Source organism: Lycium barbarum, chromosome 9, assembly GCF_019175385.1.
Source record: "Lycium barbarum isolate Lr01 chromosome 9, ASM1917538v2, whole genome shotgun sequence".
NCBI classification, from domain to species: domain Eukaryota; kingdom Viridiplantae; phylum Streptophyta; class Magnoliopsida; order Solanales; family Solanaceae; genus Lycium; species Lycium barbarum.
The window spans coordinates 63265572-63293281 of NC_083345.1; positions in this window are offsets into that span (position 1 = coordinate 63265572).

Below are 27710 nucleotides of genomic sequence, written 5' to 3' on the forward strand. Positions count from 1 at the left end.
ATTCAATTCAACCACATGAAATCAAACCAATACCAATGATCTCACATTTAAGTACTTGCCCAAGACCTTACTAGCAAAATTCAAGAATACTTCAAACAATTCGCATAATATTCCTAACAACCCAATCAACATATTTCCTTCTTTCAAATTCAAACACAACAACCCACTTACAATCTTCCAACCACATGTCTCATATCCAAATTCATGAATTACACCAACAATTCATATACTAACAACATTGTCTTCCATAATTATAAGAAGACTATATTCAAATCACATTAACTTCTAAAGCAACCCTCCAATTATTACAACTTCACTAGAGTCATTAAACTTTCGCTTTCATCATAGAATTCCTTACAACAACAACCAAAATACTAGATAAAATTAGTTCATCATCTCCCTACAACACAACACACACACACGGCCAAACATGGCATATACACGGCCAAACACCAACACACTAGATTCATGGTTTTCATTCATTTTACATCACGGAATTCACAACGCAACAATCAAATTACTAAATAAAATCAATTCATCACATCTACACCATACCACTTCCATTCGGCCACAATACTACATCCATATTTTCATGAACTTTACCCATTTCTACATACTACAACACTTCACAAATCATCTATAACACATGAAAAGAAGATTAAACACATACCTTCCTCCACATATCTCTTTACTCGGCTAGGGTTTATATTGCACCAATGAATTGTTTGCTTGCTTCAACAACCACTCCATGTTGTTAAGGACGTTCCAATTGGTAGAAAAGCTAGAAGAAAACATTTTTTCTTGGTCAATTTTCCATGGCTCAATTTTTGGAGCCATGGTCGAATACTACTATGTCTCCTCTCTTCTTGAAACATCCTCATGTTTCTTGAAATAAAGGGAAGATGAATAATAATCAATGGGCCATATTTCATTTATACACACTTAGCATCCATTTGGGCTTTGGCCCAATTAGTTTGGACGGCCACATGGCCCTTTAGTTAAGCCCAACTTTTTTTTTGTTTGTTTTGTAATTCATGGAAAATTATTCTCCAAATTCCAAATTTGCCCTTAGCCTCCCTCCATATTTCTATGAGTCGTCTTGCGAATTTCCTTTTTACCCCTAGCCTTTCTTAATATTTCCACATCAAAAATTTTCATAACCAACATATCTGTTAAACAAGATAAAAAATATTGCCTTGCTCTTAGCTTCCCGCAATTATCTTGAATTATCCGAATGTACAAAATGCGGGATATAACATCATCCCCCCCTTTAGAACATTCGTCCTCGAATGTTCAACTGATCTTATGGGGTCTTGTAACACTTCGGGAGGGTCCTTCTTATGGTTGTCCTTCTCTTCATGCTCATTCTTTATCTTTTCACCCTATTTTCTTTATAATCGACTTCTCGGTCTTTATATCTGTCCTCATTCTGTGTCATAGGTTTTGTAATCCGCTGCGCCAACTCATTATCCTTGTCTTTCCTAGATCATCTCTATTCTGTTATTGTTTTGTCACCACTCCTTGGCAGAAGCCATGTCTTTAGTACGAAATCTTCACTTGACAATCCAACATGGTCACGGTTTGTTCTTTGCTCTTATTTTTCTACTTACATCCTTAACCTTCCTTGGGTTTCTTCCTCCTCGAACACTTTGCTTCTTTTTCCATTTGTGGCATCGACTCTGAAATTCGTGAAATATTTACTTTAAGCGTGCAAATCCGTTCTATTCTTAAGTCATCCTTCCAGAAAAGCATTTCCATGTCCGAGGCAACCACATTAATATAGCTGCACATTTTATTCCTTTTCACGTGCCTATCTTTGAATTTTTACCCAAGTAATCTCGTACTTTGCCGGTAATTGCTCTCGGGGCTTTACTCACTAAGGTTTCTTACCTTTCACCTTTTCCGACATTTTAATCTCATTGTCTTCTACTTACTCACACTCTTTCTTTTCCAAATACCGTTGTGTTAGAACATTTCCAATCTTGACCTGTAGTGAGCATAGAATTATTTTAGCTCGCAACGCTTGTTCCATTTATTTTTGTTGTCACTTGAACTCCGGTACCCTTACTCGTTTGATGCCTTCCATACCGTAGCTTCGGTTGCTGAGCCTCACATGTCCACCGATACAATCACATATGAGATATCATACGCATTCATATATATATATAATTACTATCAACTAGTCCACAAAATACTTCCAAACGCTATTCAAGCCTATCCTAATTCCAGAGTTGTGATGCACTCTCTTTCTCTTCACCGATCTAGTCAGTCTCGTCCTACGCGACCTCTCATGGTCTCCAACCATCCCGCACACTCTAGTTCCCCTTAGGCTACTCTAGCTTCTCATTTGCCATTTATGTCTCAATTTATAGAACTTTTAGTTCACTTCCCAGGGGGGTAACCCATCCTAAGATTTCTCCCACCTTAGCACGCTTAACCTCGAAACTTTGATGAAATCCGGTGCATTAATGCTAATATAATCGCGTCCACTTCCTCCCACGATCTTTATTACTTGATCTGGAGCAAGTCGAAGTCTTACGGGTTCCGAGACATTGTCATAACACGTCCTTCCCTTTACAATTACCATTTTACCCCTCTTAACCCTCAATATTCGCGTTTTACTTATGTGCATAACTACCTTTCGTCCTAGATTCCCAGATTCCCGATGGTAGCAAATATACCTTCTTTGCCGTTACTTATGAATACTTCGGGTATCGGCCTGTTCGGATTTCCACTCACCATCCTTACATAATAATTTACAGCAAAACTGATTGCCTTCTTTCTCTGAATCCTTAAGCAGACCTTGTTCTTACTAAACCTCGAATATTATCCAATTTAATCCTCCAGATTGTTAATCTTCTTTCCCGCAATTTTTCTTCATGCCATGCCAAATCCATAACTCCTCTAAACAGCACATCTCACTTATCGTCTGATTATGATATTCCCTTTCCACGCCTCCTCCTATTAGACGTATTTAACTAGACGACCTGGTTGTGAACAATTCTGGCAGAATCTCCTTTACCATTCCTACTATTCAAAATCTGCACGCAGCAAGTACCAATAATGCCTCATAGGGGATACAGACATACGACATATTCCAGCCACCCAGAGCTTTCAATTTCAGGTAACAGAACAAAATATCAAGGCTCACTTCTATAACTTTCCATATCATCACTTACCTCCTTCCGTCGTATGTAAGGCTTATATAAAGAATTTCATTCTCCAATAACTTGGCTCTATCGCACGATCTAAGACAGAAAGAAGTTCAACAATCCCTAGATGCCCCGCAGCCTCCTGTTTATAAATGTGGCCGGCTTCACACCCATAAACAGGACTCTATTGGACACGACTCAGCAGACAACCCCTAGGACGACCTGCTCTGATACCACTTTGTCACACCCCGATCTTACTAGGGTGTGACGAGCACCCGACCCCATATTCGGAGCCGAGCGAAACCGCTGACTCATATTACATACATACTCTTTTGGACTTTCAAATCAAATGAGCATAAAACTCATAGTAAGGCTTTCAGAAACTTTTTTTTCATCTTTCTCAAATCAGACAAATCTGTAATCATATGGGGTTTATCACATAAAACGAAATGACATATCGGCTGATGGAGCCGCTTACAGAACTGACAACCAATACCCACGACTTTGTCTGCAAAGTCTCTAACATTAATCAGACATCATAGCACACATACTCTGACTCGGCAGCACTCCAGGAAGAAGTGGAGCTTGCCAACTTCGCTGGAGCATCTTCTATAATGGCTTCTACTAATCTGGGTGTACCTGCGCGGCATGAAACGCAACCCCCGAAGAAAGGGGTTCAGTATGAGCAATGTACTGAGTATGTAAGGTATGAAAAGTAACATAGTAAGAGATGTAATTATGAATAATAACAGAATAGAGATATAGAGCATATCATGGGATAAAAGAGTAACCTATACATCTGAGTGCCTTTTAGGCGAGTACCATGCATGCTTAGTGTTGCGCAACGTGCAGCCAGATCCATATATATATACATATCATATTTTACTTTCTTTGAAAACATTTCTTTTGCATATATATGTAAAATAGAACATATCATATTGCCGAGGCGTCTGCTCCGATCCATATAGCCACATATATCCCACGTCCGGGACGATATTAACCGATGTGGGATTCGCCTAAACCAATGTGGGATTTGCCTAAACCAATGTGGGATTCGCCTAAGGCAAGCCTTACACTCACCCCTCTTTGGGACTCAGCGTTCTTGCTGAGGTTTGCCCCACCACTGGGTTTGCCCTACCATTGGGTTTGCCCCACCACCGGCTCTGATACCAACTGATCAGGTGGATATGCGTCTATAGCGCCTCACCTTTTCCCTTACCCCATATACATATACATATATCATGTTCACGTATCTTATACATATAACATATGCATACATCATGTAAGCGGCATGCAGGAGAGCCCAAAGAATGTTATGTCTCTATCGGAGTGACGTAAGGTCGGTAACCTCCGCATATATTAAGGAAGACTCGATAGACAAGTATACTTACCGGGTCAATCCGATTTAGTATCAAAAGGTTATGAGCGTTTGAAGTACAGAACCTTTTACGAACGTTTCAGAAGCCATTTTTGGAAAATCAACGCAATAATCATCTTAGGACCTTTCGATTGTCGTTATGGATCAAATCAGATAGAGCTTTTGGAACCATATATACGTATCAAAAATATATCAAAGACTCAATGGAATAATCAAACGTACTATCATTTGAAAATCAAAACTTTAGTCATATCAATTATCTTTTGAATGCTATTCGGAAACATATCAAATAGATCTTTGGACATCATAGATACGTATCAAAACCATATGAAACAGCTTATGGAAATCAAGAACGTTAGCCATCCTAGTGGCTCTAAGAATGGGAGTTTCTTTGAAATCATACATATACTTTGTCACGTTAGTTTCACAAAGATCATGCCAAAAGAAAGAAAGGGTAAGCCTTACATACCTGCTCCGCGTCCTATTAGCTACGCTTAATTGTCCAAGCTTGCTAGTCTACATTCAAAAGAATCGACAAAATCATTAGACTCATTGTCATACACTTGCCTTAGCTTTTCAAATGAATTCATTTATATTCTACCGAAATTTCGGCAACATTTCGCCTTTAAATACACCATCCCCGAGAATCTAACTCGGCCAATTTTATCAACAACAATCCGAGAATTCAACTCGGCCAAAATATCAACAACGATACCAACAATTATTCTAACAATATTCACAATCGGTTCAAAACGCATATTGACATTAGCAACTTCTTTCTACACAATCCGACGGCATTCCGTGTATATTCAATTCAACCACATGAAATCAAACCAATACCAATGATCTCACATTTAAGTACTTGCCCAAGACCTTACTAGCAAAATTCAAGAATACTTCAAACAATTCACATAATATTCCTAACAACCCAATCAACATATTTGCTTCTTTCAAATTCAAACACAACAACCCACTTACAATCTTCCAACCACATGTCTCATATCCAAATTCATGAATTACACCAACAATTCATATACTAACAACATTGTCTTCCATAATTATAAGAAGACTATATTCAAATCACATTAACTTCTAAAGCAACCCTCCATTTATTACAACTTCACTAGAGTCATTAAACTTTCGCTTTCATCATAGAATTCCTTACAACAACAACCAAAATACTAGATAAAATTAGTTCATCATCTCCCTACAACACAACACACACACACGGCCAAACATGGCATATACACGGCCAAACACCAACACACTAGATTCATGGTTTTCATTCATTTTACATCATGGAATTCACAACGCAACAATAAAATTACTAAATAAAATCAATTCATCACATCTACACCATACCACTTCCATTCGGCCACAATACTACATCCATATTTTCATGAACTTTACCCGGTTCTACTGTTACACCTCGGAAATTTATCCGTACTTGTATGATGAGTGGAATGATGAAAAGTTTGAGTGTATGATGTTTTGTTAAGGCGGGAATGGCTAATTAAGGATTTTTGGAAATAAGAAAGTCGCGAAAAATTTTCTGTCCAGTGGTCGTATATGGCACTATACGGCCCGTAAAGTGCAATCGTCTTCCATCAACCAAAAATTCTAAGTTTCTGCCAAGTGTTGAACATGGTTAAATATGACCCAGTTTACGGCCCGTAAACCAGGTCGTAAACTGCCATGTTCCTCAGCCAAAACTTTCTGTCTTTGAAATGATTAAATACGGCCATGGAGGACGTACTGTAAATCAAAATACGGTCCGTATATGGTGGTTTACGACCACTGTTCATCCCAACAAGAATTCATTAAAGATCAGATTTTGGGATCATTAAGAGGGACTTAAGCCCATTTCACGTCATTTTTCATCCAAACACTTCAAGAAAACTCTAGAGTGTTCCTCTACACTTCAACTCTAAGAATATCAAGAAAATCCAAGGAAAATTAAGATTATCAACACCAAATTCAGGGAATCAAGTGTAAGAACACAACAAATGATCATTTAAGTGAAGAAATTTCAAAGAAGGTGGAACTAGGGTTTTGGTTAATTGAAGTATTTCCACTTAAGGATTGTTCAACCATCATCCAAGGTAAGTTTCATGATTATTCCATGTTGTTTGAAGTATTGGAAAGCTTAGACACTTGAAATGTAGGAGAACATAGAAATGGGTCATTATTGAGTGAATAGTGACATAAATGAATGATAGTGGAATTGAACTATGACTATTGAAGCGTTGTGAGTAAAAATACGTTATAAATGACGTTTATATCATGAAACAAGCATTAAATGCATGAGAACACAAGGATGAGCTAGAAGTAGAAATAAGGGAAAATTAGAGGAAAATGGTGGATTTTGCCAAATGTACGTAAGTGACGATTGTCGATTATGATATTGCGAATAATATTATGAATATTGGGAGTTGATATAGAACGTGAGAAAAGTAGTATGAACAAAGGAGACGCTGCCCAACTTCCCCTTGAATTAGCGACGCGTTCTTATAGTTAGTTTACTAATGTTGATCCGAATTCTCTTATGAAGGTAACGACGTGATATCGACGGAGAACAAGTGAGCGATATCTTAGCTAAACGACCAAGGTATGTGAGGGTAGTCCTTCTTTCTAATGGCATGAATCTTTTAGCTTGAATCCCTATTCCTTTCATGAGTTCTTACATTCTAAGAAGTTAAAAGCTTATACCTATGAATGTCTATATGAGATAAGTTATACGATATGATCACACTAGAATGATGATGATGTTATTCCTTGCCTACACTCGCCTTATGTACTAGTCCTTTCAAGGTGAGGCAAAATGTCCATAATGGTTCCATAATGAAATCGGGGGATCACGACCTTACGTCGCCCCGATAGAGTAAAGTTGATCATGAGCCTTATACACGCATTATGATAAGTATTTTATGATAAGCATATTACTATGAGTATTTACGTTAAGCATGTCATGATTGCATTCACACCGGGCCTAGTTGGCTGGGTAGACACCGCTTCGGCGGGCGGCGATACGGATACACCACGACCTACGGGCGTGGGTAGACACCACTAGTGGGCGGCATGAGAAGGTACCCCGGACGTGGGAGGCCTGGACGCGGGCTAATATTATTGATTATCATACCGTTCCGACATGGACGGGCAGCTTGCATATGATGCATACATGTTATGATGATGAGTATGAGTAAGATAGCATGCATTACTTCATTTATGGTTATCATTCAGATCCAGATGTCTCATGTTGATGTTATCCCCATATTATTGATGTCTCCTTTCATTATGTATGCCTCTCATACTCGATACAATATTCGTACTGACGTCCTTTCTTCGGACACTGTGTTCATGCCCACAGGTAGACATGGAGGAGAGCTTGGCCCAGGTCCTTAGTAGCTGTCAGCTAATAGATAGAACTCCATTGTTCGGAGGTGCTTATGGCTATTCTTTTGATGTACATTCATATATGCATATTTTGGGCATGACGGATGTTGTATCCCGTATTTTTGAACGTCAGATTATTTGCTGAGATGGGACCCACACATCGAGATTTTTTTGGGACATCTGAAAATTCATATGAATCACATATGAGAAGTTAAACACAACTCAAGAAGGACCCTTGGGCCAAATCAAAGTGGAAGTCCTCCAAACGAATATTTTAAGAAAACGTTTTCGGGTGATCTGACTTCAAGGGGCAAAAACGGTATTATAAGTTTGGAATTTGGAAAAGTACCAAGAACTAGAGGTTGTAGATAATGGAATTAGCTTTCCAACCATAGGTCGTGGGTCCCCAGGTGACGTCGGTACAAGGAGATATGAATGTTTTAAGGTCAAAAGGTCAGTGGGCTAGGCCCAACTCGGGACCAAACCGAGTTGGCCCAAAAAAAAAATCAAAAAAAATAATAAGGCCCAAATTTGTGAGGCCCAACCGGCCATGGTTATGGCCCAAGCCCATATTACATAAAATTTGGTCAATAAATAAGATGACTAAGTCATCTTTATCACACAACCTCTAGAATATTCAAGAAGTTGAAGAACAAGAAAGAGAAGGAGAAACGTTGAAGGCCATTTCGGCCAAGATCAAATTTCCAAGGAAAAATTGATAAAAATTCTTCAAAAATCATTTTCTACCAAGTAAAAGGTGATTAACAAGGTGGATTTGTTGTTGGAGCAAGAAAAATTCAAAATCATACAAATTGTCAAGTTGTAGTCAAGTGAGAAGTTGAAGAAGAAAGGTGAGTTTTGATCTGGTTTTATGTGTTATATATGGTTTATATGTGTTGTAGTATGCTAAAATGGATGAAATTCATGAAGGAGAGAAATATAGTACATGGCCGTGTGTATGTATATATGTGTAGGAGTCATGCTTCAATTATTTTAATTAGTGTTTGGTTGTTATTGTTGTGAATAATATGAGGAAAATGGAAGTTGAATGAATTTTGAGAAGTTGTAGTGTGTATGTTGGTGTTGGCCGTGTGGTTATGGTGAAAAAATGGAAGAGAATGAGTTAATTTTATTTAGTATGATGTTGTTGGAATATAGATTATGAGGTTGTTATTGTTTTCATTAAAGTTAGAAAGTTTTTGGAAGAAGTAGTAAGTTGATTGAATATGGAAGTTGTTAGTATTGTTGTTGTTGGAATTGTGGTTGATATTTTGGCCGGGTTTGAATTCCCGGGATTGTTGTTGATTGAAATTAGCCAAGTTGAACTTGGTGGGATGGAGTATTTATAGGGGAAGTGCTGCCGAAATTTCGGTAGCCAAATGTTTCCTTAAGAATTCAACTCTAAGTACCCTTATAAGAGTTCTGGTAAACATGACCAATTTGCAGATTTTGACGAGATTGCGACGTGAATTTGGAATAGCAAAAGGAGCGGAAAGAGGTATGTAAGGCTTCACTCTTCTTTCTATGGCATGTCTTAGATGTAATAAGTCGGGTACGAGCCTCGGGGACAACCCTAGCCCCCAGAATCCGCACCTAAAGTTTTCCACTTTTTGTTCAATAGAATTGAACTAGAAAGTGTGCAAATGATGGAAAGACCTCTTAAACCCTTAGAATTTGCATAAGTGGGACCCGATTACCCTAGGACCCTCACAAGTAATGACATGACACGTAATATATGTAAATCATATACGTCACCCCATCCGGCCCGAGGTGGGCCCACTACTCTCGGATATTTCCTTACAGTCTTGCTTGACTTACTTGAAGTGAATCCAAAGGGAACCTTTGATCCCGATTTCGATACCAAATGATAAATACTATGACTCCTCTAACGAGGGCACTTCCATGACGATAATGATAACAATGATGTTAGATAAGAGAATATGCCTACGATACGTACTACCGGAACGACTCTATGACTAAGATGACTAAGCTAAGTATCTTATGTAAACATGAAAATGATAAACTAATTTTTTAATCTTATTTATATTTCCTAGCTATGACTTTATTTTCTAAAAGATTTCAAAGTCTATGAACTGTCATCTATGATGCCCCGATTTCATTCTACGTTTACTTTAATATTATTCCCCGTTGGTAGTCTCACCTTAAAATACTCGTTCCTTCAAGGTGAGACAAAGCGATCATGAGTATTCTATAATATAATTGGAGGTCACCGACCTTACGTCACTCCGATGACTACATCATTCTTCTTTGGGCTTTCGTGCCTATGAGACATATGTATATAGGATACGTAAATGCATATAAGACATGTAAATGTATGTAAGATATGTGTATAGATTTTTTTAAAACATGCACATGACGAAAGAGCTAGAGCGCTATAGACGCTGATGTACCTACACGACACACGTATATGTATATGATAAAAGAGCTAGAGCGCTATAGACGCTGATATATGTACATGATATATGCATGTGTATACGGGGAAAATGGAGGTAAGGGCAGAGCGTTATGAACGCATATCCACCTGATAAGTTGGCATTACATGATACGCCTCGGCAATATGAGATGTCCTATTTTATATGTATATGTATATGAACAAGGAAAGATTCTTAAAGGAAAGCTAAGTACGCATAGCACCTGCCAAGGGTATATATATATACAAGTTATGTTTCTATCCCAGGACATGTGTTCTAACTCTCTTATGTCATTATACATGATTCATATTTTCTGTATATTACTATTCATGCCTTACATACTCGGTACACTATTCGTACTGACGTCCCTTCTTGTGGACGCTGCGTTTCATGCCGCGCAGGTCAGCAGACAGGCGGATTTGATCCTTAGAAGCTCTACCAGCAGTGTTGATAGTGCTCCAGTTATTCCGGAGCCTCACTTCCTTTGTACTATTTTGTGTATATATATTCGGGCATGGCAGTACTCAGCCCTTTCTATATATAAGTGTACTACGTCTAGAGGCTCGTAGACAGTTATGTACAGTCAGTTAAGTACAGTTAGATATATGGTGTTTTGGCATGTTAATGTTGATGTATAAGTGATAACGAAGTTTATTAGTCTATGTTCAGAATGACGCCGCTAATGTTAATGTTAAAAAAAAATGGCTCTGTTTACATGGCTTGCTAAGAGGTAAAGGTAAAACGATATACAAGGGGTGCTCGGTACAAGTATCGGGTACTCGTCACGGCCCCTAGACGGGTCGTGACAACGGAGTCTTGTTCCGTCTATGTATTCATTATGTTAATAGAGGCTCGTAGATACGCAGTGTGGGTTAAATGGTCTCGCAAGATGTTTTCATATGTATGTATATTATTTTGATGGCCGAGAGGAAAATGTATATAGAGTATTTATGTTTTGGTTAAATATGATTTTTCTACAATTGGTATGTAAAATTGATAAAAGAGTATTAAATGAGCAAGATAAGTATTAGAGTGAGCGGTGCTCAGTAACTAGCCCCGGGTACTCGTCGCGGCCCCTAGCTGGATCGTGACAGAAGTGGTATCAGAGCAGTTCGCCCTAGGAAGTGTCTACGAGCCGTGTCTATGAGAGTCTTGTTTATGGTGTGTTGCGCGCCACGCTAATAAACAAGAGGCTACAGGGCATTTAAGAAATTGACCATCTTTCTTCTCATGAAATCGTGTGATAGAGCCATGTCTAGGATTATGTTCTTCCTTAAAGTGCGTTATGGTTTCAGAAAAATACCGCCGAAAGGAAAAGCTACAGCTGCCCAGAAAGGCAAAGCTACGATGAAGAAGCGGGCAGAAAGGGAGCCTCCGGCGGAGGTAGAGGAAAGTGAATCGCAAAGTGAGGCCGCGCCCAATGTAGAAGACCAGGGAGGAGCCTCAGCTCCGATTCCTCCACCAGGTGCTTCGGGTCAACAAGTGTCCAAGGCCATACATTTATTGACACAGTTGGTTGCCGCTCAGGCACAATGACAGAATGTGGGCCCAAGGTATCGTTCGGCTAGTACAAGAGCCCGTGATTTCCTTACTCTAAACCCTCCATAATTTTTCAGGTCAAAGCCAGATGAGGACCCACAAGGTTTTATCGATGAGATGTTGCGGACGCTGAAACTTATGCATGCTTCTGAGACCGAATCCATAGAGTTGGCCTCATATAGACTTCGCGACGTGGCGGTACTATGGTATAAGAATTGGGTGATAACAAGAGGAGAGAATGCACCACCTCCCGTGTGGCAAGAGTTTGTAGATGACTTTATTCGTCACTACTTGCCACCTGAAGTCCACCGAGCTAGAGTGGACTGGTTCTTGAATTTGAAACAGGGAAGCATGAGTGCCCGAGAGTATAGTATGCAATTTAACTCATTGGCCCGGTATGCTCCGACTAGGTGGCTGACATGGGAGACCGAGTCTATAGATTTGTGAGTGGATTAGGACCACACTTGTTCAGAGATTGTCTGACAGCCTCTTTGCAAGACGGGATGGATATTTCCCGGATACAGGCCGATGCTAAGAACCTCGAGGAACGACAACGACAGCAGAGATGTGATCGTGATGGTGACAGAAGACAAGGTAAGAGGGCTAGATCTATAGGGGAGAGCAGTGAGTACTGAGGGGGACCGAGAAAGACGCATTCTAGGCACTCAGGTCAGTCAGTGACTAGTGCACCTCCCAGATTCTCAGATAGGAGGGTTGATCGTTCTTTTCAGTCAGGCCAGGGGCAGAGTTCGAGGGCCTTAGATTCGCAGTCTAGGGGAGACTTTAGCCAGAGGAGACCTCCAGTGCCGCGGTGTAGCCAGTGCGGTAAATTGCATTCCAGAAAATGTCGTCTAGGTTCGGATGCTTGCTACGCCTGCGGGCAGGTTGGTCACATGATGAGAGATTGCCCTTCAGCGAGAGATAGAGTGGGGACTCAGCCCACAGGTTCAGCAGCGGGCTCTTCGTCAGTTCGCCCGACAGCACAGACTCCTCAGACTACAGCAGGCAGAGGCAGAGGTAGAGGGGGAGCATCCACTTCAGGTGTTGTTCAGCCCCGTGTATATGCCTTAGCTGGGAGACAGGATCTTGAGTCTTCCCCAGACGTTGTCACAGGTACCTTGACTATATTTTCCCGTGACGTATATGCTCTGATTGATCCGGGTTCTACCTTCTCATATATTACTCCGTATATCGCTGATTGTGTTGGGGTGAGACCTGAGCCAATTAAACCTTTCGAGGTATTCACTCCGGTTGGTGATCCTGTAATAGCGAGGCAAGTATATAAGAACTGTGTAGTCATTATATGTGATCGTCAGACAAGGGCTGATTTGATTGAACTTGAGATGATAGATTTTGACGTAATTATGGGTATGGACTGGTTGGCATCGTGCTATGCTAATGTTTGTTGCCGGACAAAGGTAGTTCGATTCCAATTCCCGGTAGAGCCCGTACTTGAGTGGAAGGGTAATACAGTTTCCCCAAAGGGTAGGTTTATTTCCTACCTTAAGGCGAGAAAAATGATAGCCAAAGGTTATATTTGTCAACTAGTTCGGGTTCATGACACGGAAGCGGAAGTGCCAACTATTCAGTCTGTCCCGGTAGTGAATGAATTCCCAGATGTGTTTCCCGACGAGTTACCAGGCCTTCTTCCATAAAGGGAAATCGACTTTGCTATTGATGTATTACCAAACACCGAGCCTATTTCTATTCCTTCGTATCGAATGGCTCCAGCAGATCTGAAAGAGCTAAAAGCACAGTTAAAAGATTTACTGGAGAAGGGGTTTATAAGGCCTAGTTCTTCGCCGTGGGGAGCACCAGTCCTGTTCGTAAAGAAAAAAGACGGATCTCTACGAATGTGCGTCGACTACAGGCAGTTGAAAAAGGTGACAATAAAGAATAAATATCTTCTTCCCAGAATCGACGATTTGTTTGATCAATTACAGGGCGCTAAATGGTTCTCCAAGATAGATCTGAGATCGGGTTATCATCAGGTGAGAATTAGGGGAGCAGATATTCCCAAGACTGCCTTCAGGACAAGATATGGTCACTACGAGTTTCGAGTAATGTCGTTCGGGTTGACAAATGCCCCGGCGGTGTTTATGAATTTAATGAACAATGTGTTCAGGCCTTTCATGGACCTCTTCTTGATAGTATTTATCGATGATATCCTGGTATATTCTCGCACAGAATCAGAACATGCAGATCATCTAAGGATTGTTCTTGGTGTTCTTCGAGATCGAGAATTGTATGCAAAGTTTTCAAAATGCGAGTTTTGGCTTAATTCAGTTGCATTCCTGGGTCATGTTATTTCAGATGATGGTATCCGAGTCGACACTCAGAAAATAGAAGCTGTGAAGACTTGGCCAAGACCTACGACGCCTACAGAAGTTCGTAGTTTCCTTTGGTTAGTAGGATATTATAGAAGATTTGTAGAGGGCTTCTCATCTATTTCAGGCCCATTGACAAAGTTAACCCAGAAGTCGGTTAAATTCCAGTGGAGTGATACCTGTGAGCGTAGCTTCCAAGAGTTGAAAAACAGGCTGACCTCAGCGCCAGTGCTAACACCTCCAGAAGGATCAGATGGCTATGTAGTATATTGTGACGCCTCCGGTGTGGGATTAGGATGTGTATTGATGCAGAATGGGAAAGTTATTGCATATGCTTCGAGATAGTTGCGAAAACATGAACAAAATTATACCACTCATGATCTTGAGCTAGCTGCGGTCATTCATGCATTGAAAATGTGGAGACACTACTTATATGGTGTACACGTGGACATCTATACGGATCACAAAAGCCTTCAATATATTTTCAAACAAAGGAGTTGAACCTGCGGCAAAGGCGATGGTTAGAATTACTGAAGGTGTTACACCTCGGAAAAGTCCCCGTACATGTACAAGGAATAGAACGATAAGGGTATGAGTGTGGGGTGTTTTACTAAGCAAGGGGTGATGATTCGTGAATTTTTGGAAATGGAAAAGTTGTAGAATTTCATGCAGCCCAGTGGTCGTATAGTGATTTACGGCCCGTAGAGTGATTTACGGACCGTAAACCACCATCATCCTCCAACCTTTCAAATTCCAACTTTCTGTTAAAGTGTGGGAATGCTTAAATACGACTTGGAATACGGCCCGTAAACTGGTTTACGGACCGTAAACCTCGATCGTAAACTGCAATATTCTTCAGCCAACTTCTCTGTTTTGGACATGCTTAAATACGACCAGGGAGGACGGCTCGTAAACTGTGGTTTACGACCACTGTTCACCCCGACAAGAATTCATTAAAGATCAAAGTTTGAGTTGTTAAAAGGGACCAAAGCCTCATTTTATTTCATTTTTCATCCATACAACCTTCAAGAACACTCTAGAAGCTCTCCAAATATTCATCCACAAAATTCAAGAGATCAAAGGGAAACCAAGATCATCAACATCTAATTCATGAAAGCAAGTGCATGAGGCTCTATTGGAAGTCATCTTCTTCAAGAAATCTCAAAAGGGTTGAAATAGGGTTTTGGTATAAAAAGAGTATTGTTGCTCAAGGCTTGTTCCACCATCATCCAAGGTATGTTTCATGACTATACCATATGGTTCAAAGTATTGGAAGGCTTAGATACTTGAAATGTATAAGAACATAGAAAATGGGCCTAGCATGGGTGAATAGTGGAACAATTGAATAGTAGTTGAATGGAGTCATGAATGTTGATAAGCTACGGTTGTGAATATGTTATAAATAACGTCTAGACCATGAAATAAGTATTATATATGAGAAAACGTGATAACGAGCTATAACCATGGATGTGGAGAAATTGGAGGAAAATGGTAGATTTTTCTCAAAGTGTATAAGTGATGATTGTTGAAAGTAATATTGTGAGTGTCGTTACGAATGTATGAGAGTTGAAATGAAACATGGGAAAAGTATTAGAAATGAAGGAAGTGCTGCCCGATCTTCCTTAGAAATAGTAGTCCGTTCTTATAATTACTTAGCTAACGACGACATGAATTCTCTTGAAGGTATATACGAGTGCATTAAGGGAGAACGAGCAAGCGATAAGAATTGTAAATGTCGAAGGTATGTGAGGCTATTCCCTTTCTTCAAAGGCATGATCCCTAGCTTACGATTTCATAAATGCTCCCATCTTTTCCTTGCTATCAAAGGTTAAAAAGTCTAAGATTCCGAAGCATGATGTCCTTCTTGATATTCCATAAATGTTTTCCAAAGTACTCCTATTTTCCAAAACCAAAGGTTGTAATTATGTGAGCGCTTATGATAACGAACGTGGATAGTGTTTTCAATAACAATGATGATGTCAAAAGTGAAAATATTATTATGCTGACCATGATGAGAGCAAATCGTATGTTTAAAAGTTTCAAGTTTACGATTTCAATGACTATATGAGGATGTCGAGCTATTTACTGATTTCTCAATTTATTCATGGATGGTGACTTTATTTCTAAATCTTCCAAAGTATATGAATGGATGCCTTATGAAGATCATGATTTTATTCTATGTTTTCTTTTAATGTTATTCTTCATTGATAGTCTCACCTTATAATAATTGTTCCTTCAAGGTGAGACAAAGCGACAATGATTACTCCATAACATAATCGGAGGCTTTCGACCTTACGTCACTCCGACGTACTTACAGCTTTTCCTTGGGCTCTCATGCATGCTAAGTATATGGTATAAGTATATGATATGTATATGTATTCAGGGGATATGGGGAAGGTGAGGCGCTATAGACGCATAGCCACCTGGTCAGCTGGCATATCATGATTTCATCCCGGACGCGGGATGCACGGACGCGGGATATATAGGTTATGGATCGGGTCGTACGTTCCTCGGCACTAACTTATTATATTTATGGATTGAGCCGTACGTTCCTCGGCACTAACATATGATGATATATGGATCGGGCTGCGCGTTCCGCAGCAATTCACTACATGATGTTTTATGATTATGCATGCATGGATCCGCCTTAAGAGGCAAGCAGTTATCGATTATCTCCTTGTACTTACTTTACTTTCTTATTCTTACTTTATTTCTTGATGTATGCCTTACATACTCAGTACAATGCTCGTACTGACATCCTCTTTCTTTGGATGCTGTGTTCATGCCCACAGGTAGACGGGAAAGCGGTCCAGACTGATAGGAGTCACTAGCCGAGCAGAAGAGCACTACATCTTCCGGAGGTGCTAATTGGTTGTTCTTTTTGTGTATATATTTGTATGTCACTCAATAGAGGCTCGTAGATGCTCGATGTGGGTTGTGTGGTTCCACAACGTGGGTTGTACGCATGTGTATAAGTATATTGAAATATGTTTTTGTATCAATGCGTTATATTTTTGTAATGAAAAGCAAATCGTCTTTTTAAAGTTAACTGGAAATAGATGAATGATTGTTAAATGGGTTAGGTAAATGATAGCACGAGCGGTGCTCGGTGGTTAGCCCCGGGTACCCGTCGTGGCCCCTAGCCGGGTCGTGACAGAAGGATTACAATGTGAACATCCTATATCATCCAGGAAAGGTGAATGTAGTAGCAGATGCACTTAGCCGCCGATCGATGGGTAGTTTATGTGGAGTTCCTTCGGAAAAGCGAGAAATGGTTCGTGAGGTCCATCGGTTAGCAAGTCTCGGCGTACAGCCAATTGATTCAGGAGATGCAAGTATTAGCATCAATGACCCCACAGTTTCATCATTGAATCTAGAAGTGAAGGAACGGCAATATGAAGATCCTCAGTTAAGCCACTATCGAGATCTATCTCAGTAAAAGGAAAAGTCTCCATTCGAAGTCTCCATAGAAGGGGTTCTTAGATATCGAGGCCGGCTATGTGTACCGAATGTGGCAAACTTGCGCCAACGGATTCTAGAGGAAGCACATTATTCCCGGTATTCCGTTCATCTAGGTGCAACTAAGATGTACCACGATCTTAAATCGATATATTGGTGGGATGGCATGGAGCGAGACATAGCAGAATTTGTAGCCCAATGTCCGAATTGCCAGCAAGTGAAAGCCGAGCATCAAAAGCCAGGAGGGTTATTGCAAGCAATGGAAATTCCTACGTGGAAATGGGAAGAAATTAACATGGATTTTGTGGTAGGATTACCCCGTGCGCGAGGGAAGTATGATTCTATATGGGTGATCGTGGATAGACTCACAAAAACAGCTCATTTTCTCCCCGTTAGAACCACCTATTCAGCGGAAGATTATGATAAATTGTATCTCAAGGAGATTGTACGACTTCACGGTATTCCTTTGGCCATTATCACAGACAGTGGGGCACAGTTCACAGCCAAGTTCTTGAAGTCCTTTCAAGAAGGTCTAGGTACTCAAGTTAAGCTCAGCACGGCGTTCCATCCGCAGACCGACGGACAAGCCGAGCGTACTATTCAGACTTGGAAGATATGCTACGAGCGTGTGTGCTGGACTTTGGTGGTAGTTGGGATGAGCATTTGCCTCTTATTGAATTTTCCTGTAATAACAGCTATCATTCCAGTATTCAAATGGCTCCATACGAGGCCTTATATGGAATAAAATGCAGATCTCCAATTGAATGGTTTGAAACCGGAGAAGTACAATTGATAGGCCCCGACTTGATCCAACAAGCAGTTGAAAAGGTTAAAGTGATTCGAGACCGACTGTTAACAGCTCAAAGTCGCCAAAAGTCTTATGTAGATAATCGCCGACGAGACTTGGAATTTCAAGTGGGCGATTGGGTGTTCCTGAAGGTATCGCCGATGAAGGGAGTGATGAGATTTCGCAAGAAGGGAAAGCTAAGTCCCAGATATATCGGACCCTACCAAATCATTCGCAAGGTGAGTCGAGTAGCCTATGAATTTGACTTGCCTTCAGAGCTCGAATCCGTGCACCCAGTATTCCATGTTTCGATGCTCCGCAAGTGTATTGGAGACCCAACAAGAATAGTTCCAGTTGATGATGTGCAAGTAACAGAGAAGCTAACATACGAGGAAATGCCCATTGCCATTTTGTATAGACAAGTACGAAGGCTTTGGAATAAAGAGGTTGCTACAGTCAAAGTTCTATGGCGGAACAATAATCGGGAAGAAATGACTTGGGAAGCGGAGGAGAAGATAAAATCTAGGTACCCCCATTTGTTCCAATCCCCAGAAGAGATTCAAGATGATACGTCGATGGTGTAAGGTATGTATGTTTTAATTTTATGTTTCTGGTCGTGTGTGGCCATAAATGTGTTGATATTGTGATATAGCCCTGTGAGGCGAAGATATTGTGGGTTGTTGTAAGGGAAAGGTAGTGTCCAAATTACAAAGGAAACTCTGGCAAAATTTTTCCAGAATCCCCGAGTGTCGAACATTCGAGGACGAATGTTCCAAAAGGGGGGAAGAATGTTACACCTCGGAAATTTCTCCGTACTTGTATGATGAGTGGAATGATGAAAAGTTTGAGTGTATGATGTTTTGTTAAGTCGGAAATGGCTAATTAAGGATTTGTGGAAATAAGAAAGTTGCGGAAAATTTTCTGTCCAGTGGTCGTATATGGCACTATACGGCCCGTAAAGTGATTTACGGACCGTATAGTGCAATCGTCTTCCATCAACCAAAAATTCTAAGTTTCTGCCAAGTGTTGAATATGGTTAAATACGACCTAGTTTACGGCCCGTAAACTGGTTTACGGACCGTAAACCAGGTCGTAAACTTCCATGTTCCTCAACCAAAACTTTCTGTCTTTGAAATGATTAAATACGGCCATGGAGGACGGACCGTAAATCAAAATACGGTCCATACATGGTGGTTTACGACCACTGTTCATCCCGACCAGAATTCATTAAAGATCAGATTTTGGGATTATTAAGAGGGACTTAAGCCCATTTCACGTCATTTTTCATCCAAACACTTTAAGAAAACTCTAGAGTGTTCCTCAACACTTCAACTCTAAGAATATCAAGAAAATCCAAGGAAACTTAAGATTATCAACACCAAATTCAGGTAATCAAGTGTAAGAAACACAACAAAGGATCATTTAAGTGATGAAATTTCAAAGAAGGTGGAACTAGGGTTTTGGTTAATTGAAGTATTTCCACTTAAGGATTGTTCAACCATCATCCAAGGTAAGTTTCATGATTATTCCATGTTGTTTGAAGTATTGGAAAGCTTAGACACTTGAAATGTAGGAGAACATAGAAATGGGTCATTATTGAGTGAATAGTGACATAAATGAATGATAGTGGAATTGAACTATGACTATTGAAGCGTTGTGAGTACAAATACGTTATAAATGATGTTTATATCTTGAAACAAGCATTAAATGCATGAGAACACAATGATGAGCTAGAAGTAGAAACAAGGGAAAATTGTAGGAAAATCGTGGATTTTGCCAAATGTACGTAAGTGACGATTGTCGATTATGATACTGCGAATAATATTATGAATATTGGGAGTTGATATAAAACGTGAGAAAAGTAGTATGAACAAAGGAGACGCTGCCCAACTTCTCCTAGAATTAGCGACGCGTTCTTATAGTTAGTTTACTAATGTTGATCCGAATTCTCTTATGAAGGTAATGACGTGATATCGACGGAGAACAACTGCGCGATATCTTAGCTAAACGACCAAGGTATGTGAGGCTAGTCCTTCTTTCTAATGGCATGAATCTTTTAGCTTGAATCCCTATTCCTTTCATGAGTTCTTACATTCTAAGAAGTTAAAAGCTTATACCTATGAATGTCTATATGAGATAAGTTATACGATATGATGACACTAGAATGATGATGATATTATTCCTTGCCTACACTCACCTTATGTACTAGTCCTTTCAAGGTGGGGCAGAATGTCCATAATGGTTCCATAATGTAATCGGGGGATCACGACCTTACGTCGCCCCGATAGGGTAAAGTTGATCATGAGCCTTATACACGCATTATGATAAGTATTTTGTGATAAGCATATTACTATGATTATTTACGTTAAGAATGTCATGATTGCATTCACACCGGGCCTAGTTGGCCGGGCAGACACCGCTTCGGCGGGCGGCGATACGGATACACCACGACCTACGGGCGTGGGCAGACACCACTAGTGGGCGGCATGAGATGGTACCCTGGACGCGGGAGGCCTAGACGCGGGAAAATATTATTGATTATCACACCGTTCCGACATGGACGGGCAGCTTGCATATGATGCATACATGTTATGATGATGAGTATGAGTAAGATAGCATGCATTACTTCATTTATGGTTATCAGTCAGATCCAGATGTCTCATGTTGATTTTATCCCCATATTATTGATGTCTCCTTTCATTATGTATGCCTCTCATACTTGGTACAATATTCGTACTGACGTCCTTTCTTCGGACGCTGTGTTCATGCCCACAGGTAGACAGGGAGGAGAGCTTGGCCCAGGTCCTCAGTAGCTGTCAGCTGATAGATAGCACTCAATTGTTCGGAGGTGCTTATGGCTATTCTTTTGATGTACATTCATATATGCATATGTTGGGCATGATGGAGTCTTGTTCCGTCTATGTATTCATTATTTTAATAGAGGCTCGTAGATACGTAGTGTGGGTTAAATGGTCTCACAAGATGTTTTCATATGTATGTATATTATTTTGATGGCCGAGAGGCAAATGCATATAAAGTATTTATGTTTTGATTAAATATGATTTTTCTACAATTGGTATGTAAAATTGATAAAAGAGTATTAAATGAGCAAGATAAGTATTAGAGTGAGCGGTGCTCGGTAACTAGCCCCGGGTACCCGTCGCGGCCCCTAGCTGGGTCGTGACATCCACATATTACAACACTTCACAAATCATCTATAACACATGAAAAAAAGATTAAACACATACCTTCCTCCACATATCTCTTTACTCGGCTAGGGTGTATATTGCACCAATGAATGGTTTGCTTGCTTCAACAACCACTCCATATTGTTAAGGACGTTCCAATTGGTAGAAAAGCTAGAAGAAAACAATTTTTCTTGGTCAATTTTCCATGGCTCAATTTTTGGAGCAATGGCCGAATACTACTATGTCTCTTCTCTTCTTGAAACTTCCTCATGTTTCTTGAAATAAAGAGAAGATGAATAATAATCAATGGGCCATATTTCATTTATACACACTTAGCATCCATTTGGGCTTTGGCCCAATTAGTTTGGACGGCAACATGGCCCTTTAGTTAAGCCCAACTTTTTTTTTTGTTTTGTAATTCATGGAAAATTATTCTCCAAATTCGAAATTTGCCCTTAGCCTCCCTCCATATTTATATGAGTCGTCTTGCGAATTTTCCTTTTTACCCCTAGCGTTTCTTAATATTTCCACATCAAAAATTTTCATAACCAACATATATGTTAAACAAGATCAAAAATATTACCTTGCTCTTAGCTTCCCGCAATTATCTTGAATTATCCGAATGTACAAAATGCGGGATATTACATCCTCCCCCCCCTTTAGAACATTCGTCCTCGAATGTTCAAATGATCTTATGGGGTCTTGTAACACTTCGGGAGGGTCCTTCTTATGGTTGACCTTCTCTTCATGCTCATTCTTTATCTTTTCACCCTATTTTCTTTATAATCGACTTCTCGGTCTTTATATCAGTCCCCATTCTGTGTCATAGGTTTTATAATCCGCTGCGCCAACTCATTATCCTTGTCTTTCCCAGATCATCTCTTTTCAGTTATTGTTTTGTCACCACTCCTTGACAGAAGCCATGTCTTTAGTACGAAATCTTCACTTGACAATCCAATATGGTCACGGTTTGTTCTTTGCTCTTATTTTTCTACTTTCATCCTTAACCTTCCTTGGGTTTCTTCCTCCTCGAACACTTTGCTTCTTTTGCCATTTGTGGCATCTACTCTGAAATTCGTGAAATTTTTACTTTAAGCGCGCAAATCCGTTCTATTCTTTAATCATCCTTTCAGAACAGCATTTCCATGTCCGTGGCAACCACATTAATATAGCTGCACATTTTATTCCTTTTCACGTTCCTATCTTTGAATTTTTACCCAAGTAATCTCGTACTTTGCCGGTAATTTCTCTCGGGGCTTTACTCACTAAGGTTTCTTACCTTTCACCTTTTCCGACATTTTAATCTCATTGTCTTCTACTTACTCACACTCTTTCTTTTCGAAATATCGTTGTATTACAACATTTACAATCTTAACCTGTAGTGAGCATAGCATTATTTTAGCTCGTAACGCTTGTTCTGTTTATTTTTGTTGTCACTTGAACTCCGGTACCCTTACTCGTTTGATGCCTTCCATACCGTAGCTTCGGTTGCTGAGACTCACATGTCCACCGATACAATCACATATGAGATATCATACGCATTCATATATATATATATATATATATATATATATATATATATATATATATATATATATATATATATATAATTACTATCAACTAGTCCACAAAATACTTCTAAACGCTATTCAAGCCTATCCTAATTCCAGAGTTGCGATGCACTCTCTTTCTCTTCACCGATCTAGTCCGTCTCGTCCTACGCGAACTCTCATGGTCTCCAACCATCCCGCTACTCTAGCTTCTCATTTGCCTCTTATGTCTCAATTTATAGAACTTTTAGTTCACTTCCCAAGGGGGTCACCCATCCTAAGATTTCTGCCACCTTAGCAAGCTTAACCTCGAAACTTTGATGAAATCCGGCACATTAATGCTAATATAATCGCGTCCACTTCCTCGCACGATCTTTATTACATGATCTGGAGCAAGTCGAAGTCTTACGGATTCCGAGACATTTTCATAACACGTCCTTCCCTTTACAATTACCATTTTACCCCTCTTAACCCTCAATACTCGCCTTTTACTTATGTGCATAACTACCTTTCGTCTTAGATTCCCAGATTCCCGATGGTAGCAAATATACCTTCTTTGCCGTTACTTATGAATACTTCGGGTATCAGCCTGTTTGGATTTTCACTCACCATCCATACATAATTATTTACAGTAAAACTGATTACCGACTTTCTCTTAATCCTTAAGCAGACCTTGTTCTTACTAAACCTCGAATATTATCCAATTTAATCCTCCAGACTGTTAATCGTCTTTCCCGCAATTTTTCTTCATGCCATGCCAAATCCATAACTCCTCTAAACAGCACATCTCACTTATCGTCTGATTACGATATTCCCTTTCCACGCCTCCTCCTATTAGACGTATTTAACTAGACGACCTGGTTGTGAACAATTCTGGCAGAATCTCCTTTACCATTCCTACTATTCAAAATCTGCACGCAGCAAGTACCAATAATGCCTCACAGGGGATACAGTCATACGACATATTCCAGCCACCTAGAGCTTCCAATATTAGGTAACAGAACAAAATATCAAGGCTCACTTCTATAACTTTCCATATCATCACTAACCACCTTCCGTCGTATGTAAGGCTTATATAAAGAATTTCATTCTCCTATGACTTGATTATATCGCACGATCTAAGACAGAAAGAAGGTCAACAATCCCTAGATGCCCCGCAGCTTCTTGTTTATAAATGTGGCAGGCTTCACACCCATAAACAGGACTCTACTGGACACGACTTTGCAAACAGCCCCTAGGATGACCTGCTCTGATACCGCTTTGTCACACCCCGATCTTACTAGGGTGTGATGGACTTTCAAATCAAATAAGCATAAAACTCATAGTAAGGCTTTCAGAAACTTTCTTTTCATCTTTCTCAAATCAGACAAATCTGTAATCATATGGGGTTTATCACATAAAACGAAATGACATATCGGCTGATGGAGCCGCTTACAGAACTGACAACCAATACCCACGACTCTGTCAGCAAAGTCTGAAACATTAATCAGACATCATAGCACACATACTCTGACTCGGCAGCACTCCAGGAACAAGTGGAGCTTGCCAACTTCGCAGGAGCATTTTCTATAATGGCTTCTACTCATCTGGGTGTACCTGCGCGACATGAAACGCAGCCCCCGAAGAAAGGGGGTCAGTACGAGCAATGTACTGAGTATGTAAGGCATGAAAAGTAACATAGTAAGAGATGTAATTACGAATAATAACAGAATGGAGATATAGAGCATATCATGGGATAAAAGAGTAACCTATACATCTGAGTGCCTTTTAGGCGAGTACCATGCATGCTTAGTTTGCGGAACGTGCAGCCCGATCAATGTGGGATTTGCCTATACCAATGTGGGATTTGCCTATACCAATGTGGGATTCGCCTAAACCAATGTGTGATTCGCCTAAGGCAAGCCTTACACTCACCCCCCTTTGGGACTCAGCGTTCTTGCTGAGGTTTGCCCCACCACTGCGTTTGCCCCACCACCGGCTCTGATACTAACTGATCAGGTGGATATGCGTCTATAGCGCCTCACCTTTTCCGTTACCCCATATACATATACATATATCATGTTCACGTGTCATATACATATATCATATGCATACATCATGTAAGCGCCATGCAGGAGAGCCCAAAGAATGTTATGTCTCTATCGGAGTGACGTAAGGTCGGTAACCTCCGCATATATTATGGAAGACTCGATAGACAAGTATACTTACCGACACCTGAAGGCTCAGAAACAAGTTTCGGGTCAATCCGATTTAGTATGAAAAAGTTATGAGTGTTTGAAGGACAGAACCTTTTACGAACGTTTCAGAAGCCATTTTTGGAAAATCAACCCAATAATCATCTTAGGACCATTCGAATGTCGTTATGGATCAAATCATATAGAGCTTTTGGAACCATATATACGTATCAAAAATATATCAAAGACTCAATGAAATAATCAAACGTACTATCATTTGAAAATAAAAATTTAGTCATATCAATTATCTTTTGAATGTCATTCGGAAACATATCAAATAGATCTTTGGACATCATAGATACGTATCAAAACCATATGAAACAGCTTATGGAAATCAAGAACGTTAGCCATCCTAGTGGCTCTAAGAATTGGAGTTTCTTTGAAATCATACATATACTTTGTCACGTTGGTTTTACAAAGATCATGCCAAAAGAAAGAAAGGGTAAGCCTTACATAACTGCTCTGCGTCCTATTAGCTACGCTTAATTGTCCAAGCTTGCTAGTCTACATTCAAAAGAATCGACAAAATCATTAGACTCATTGTCATACACTTGCCTTAGCTTCTCAAATGAATTCATTTATATTCTACCGAAATTTCGGCAGCATTTCCCCTGTAAATACACCATCCCCGAGAATCTAACTCGGCCAATTTTATCAACAACAATCCGAGAATTCAACTCGGCCAAAATATCAACAACGATACCAACAATTATTCTAACAATATTCAAAATCGGTTCAAAACGCATATTAACATTAGCAACTTCTTTCTACACAATCCGACGGCATTCCATGTATAGTCAATTCAACCACAGGAAATCAAACCAATACCAATGATCTCACATTTAAGTACTTGCCCAAGACCATACTAGCAAAATTCAAGAATACTTCAAACAATTCACATAATATTCCTAACAACCCAATCAACATATTTCCTTCTTTCAAATTCAAACACAACAACCCACTTACAATCTTCCAACCACATGTCTCATATCCAAATTCATTAATTACACCAACAATTCATATACTAACAACATTATCTTCCATAATTATAAGAAGACTATATTCAAATCACATTAACTTCTAAACCAACCCTCCAATTATTACAACTTCACTAGAGTCACTAAACTTTTGCTTTCATCATAGAATTCCTTACAACAACCAAAATACTACATAAAATTAGTTCATCATCTCCCTACAACACAATACACACACACGGCCAAACATGGCATATACACGGCAAAACACCAACACACTAGATGCATGGTTTTCATTCATTTTACATCATGGAATTCACAACGCAACAATAAAATCAATTCATCACATCTACACCATACCACTTCCATTCGGCCACAATACTACATACATATTTTCATGAACTTTACCCATTTCTACATACTACAACACTTCACAAATCATCTATAACACATGAAAAGAAGATTAAACACATACCTTCCTCCACATATCTCTTTACTCGGCTAGGGTGTATATTGCACAAATGAATGGTTTCCTTGCTTCAACAACCACTCCATGTTGTTAAGGACGTTCCAATTGGTAGAAAAGCTAGAAGAAAACATTTTTTCTTGGTCAATTTTCCATGGCTCAATTTTTGGAGCCATGGCCGAATACTACTATGTCTCCTCTCTTCTTGAAACTTCCTCATGTTTCTTGAAATAAAGAGAAGATGAATAATAATCAATGGGCCATATTTCATTAATACACACTTAGCTTCCATTTGGGCTTTGGCCCAATTAGTTTGGACGGCCACATGGCCCTTTAGTTAAGCCTAACTTTTTTTTTTGTTTGTTTTGTAATTCATGGAAAATTATTCTCCAAATTCCAAATTTTCCCTTAGCCTCCCTCCATATTTCTATGAGTCGTCTTGCGAATTTCCCTTTTTACCCCTAGCGTTTCTTAATATTTCCACATCAAACATTTTCATAACCAACATATATGTTAAACAAGATCAAAAATATTGCCTTGCTCTTAGCTTCCCGAAATTATCTTGAATTATCCGAATGTACAAAATGCGGGATATAACATCCTCCCCCCCCCCCCCCCCCTTTAGAACATTCGTCCTCGAATGTTCAACTGATCTTATGGGGTCCTGTAACACTTCGGGAGGGTCCTTTTATTGGTTGTCCTTCTCTTCATGCTCATTCTTTATCTTTTCACCCTATTTTATTTATAATCAACTTCTCGGTCTTTATATCAGTCCTCATTCTGTGTCATAGGTTTTCTAATCCGCTGCGCCAACTCATTATCCTTGTCTTT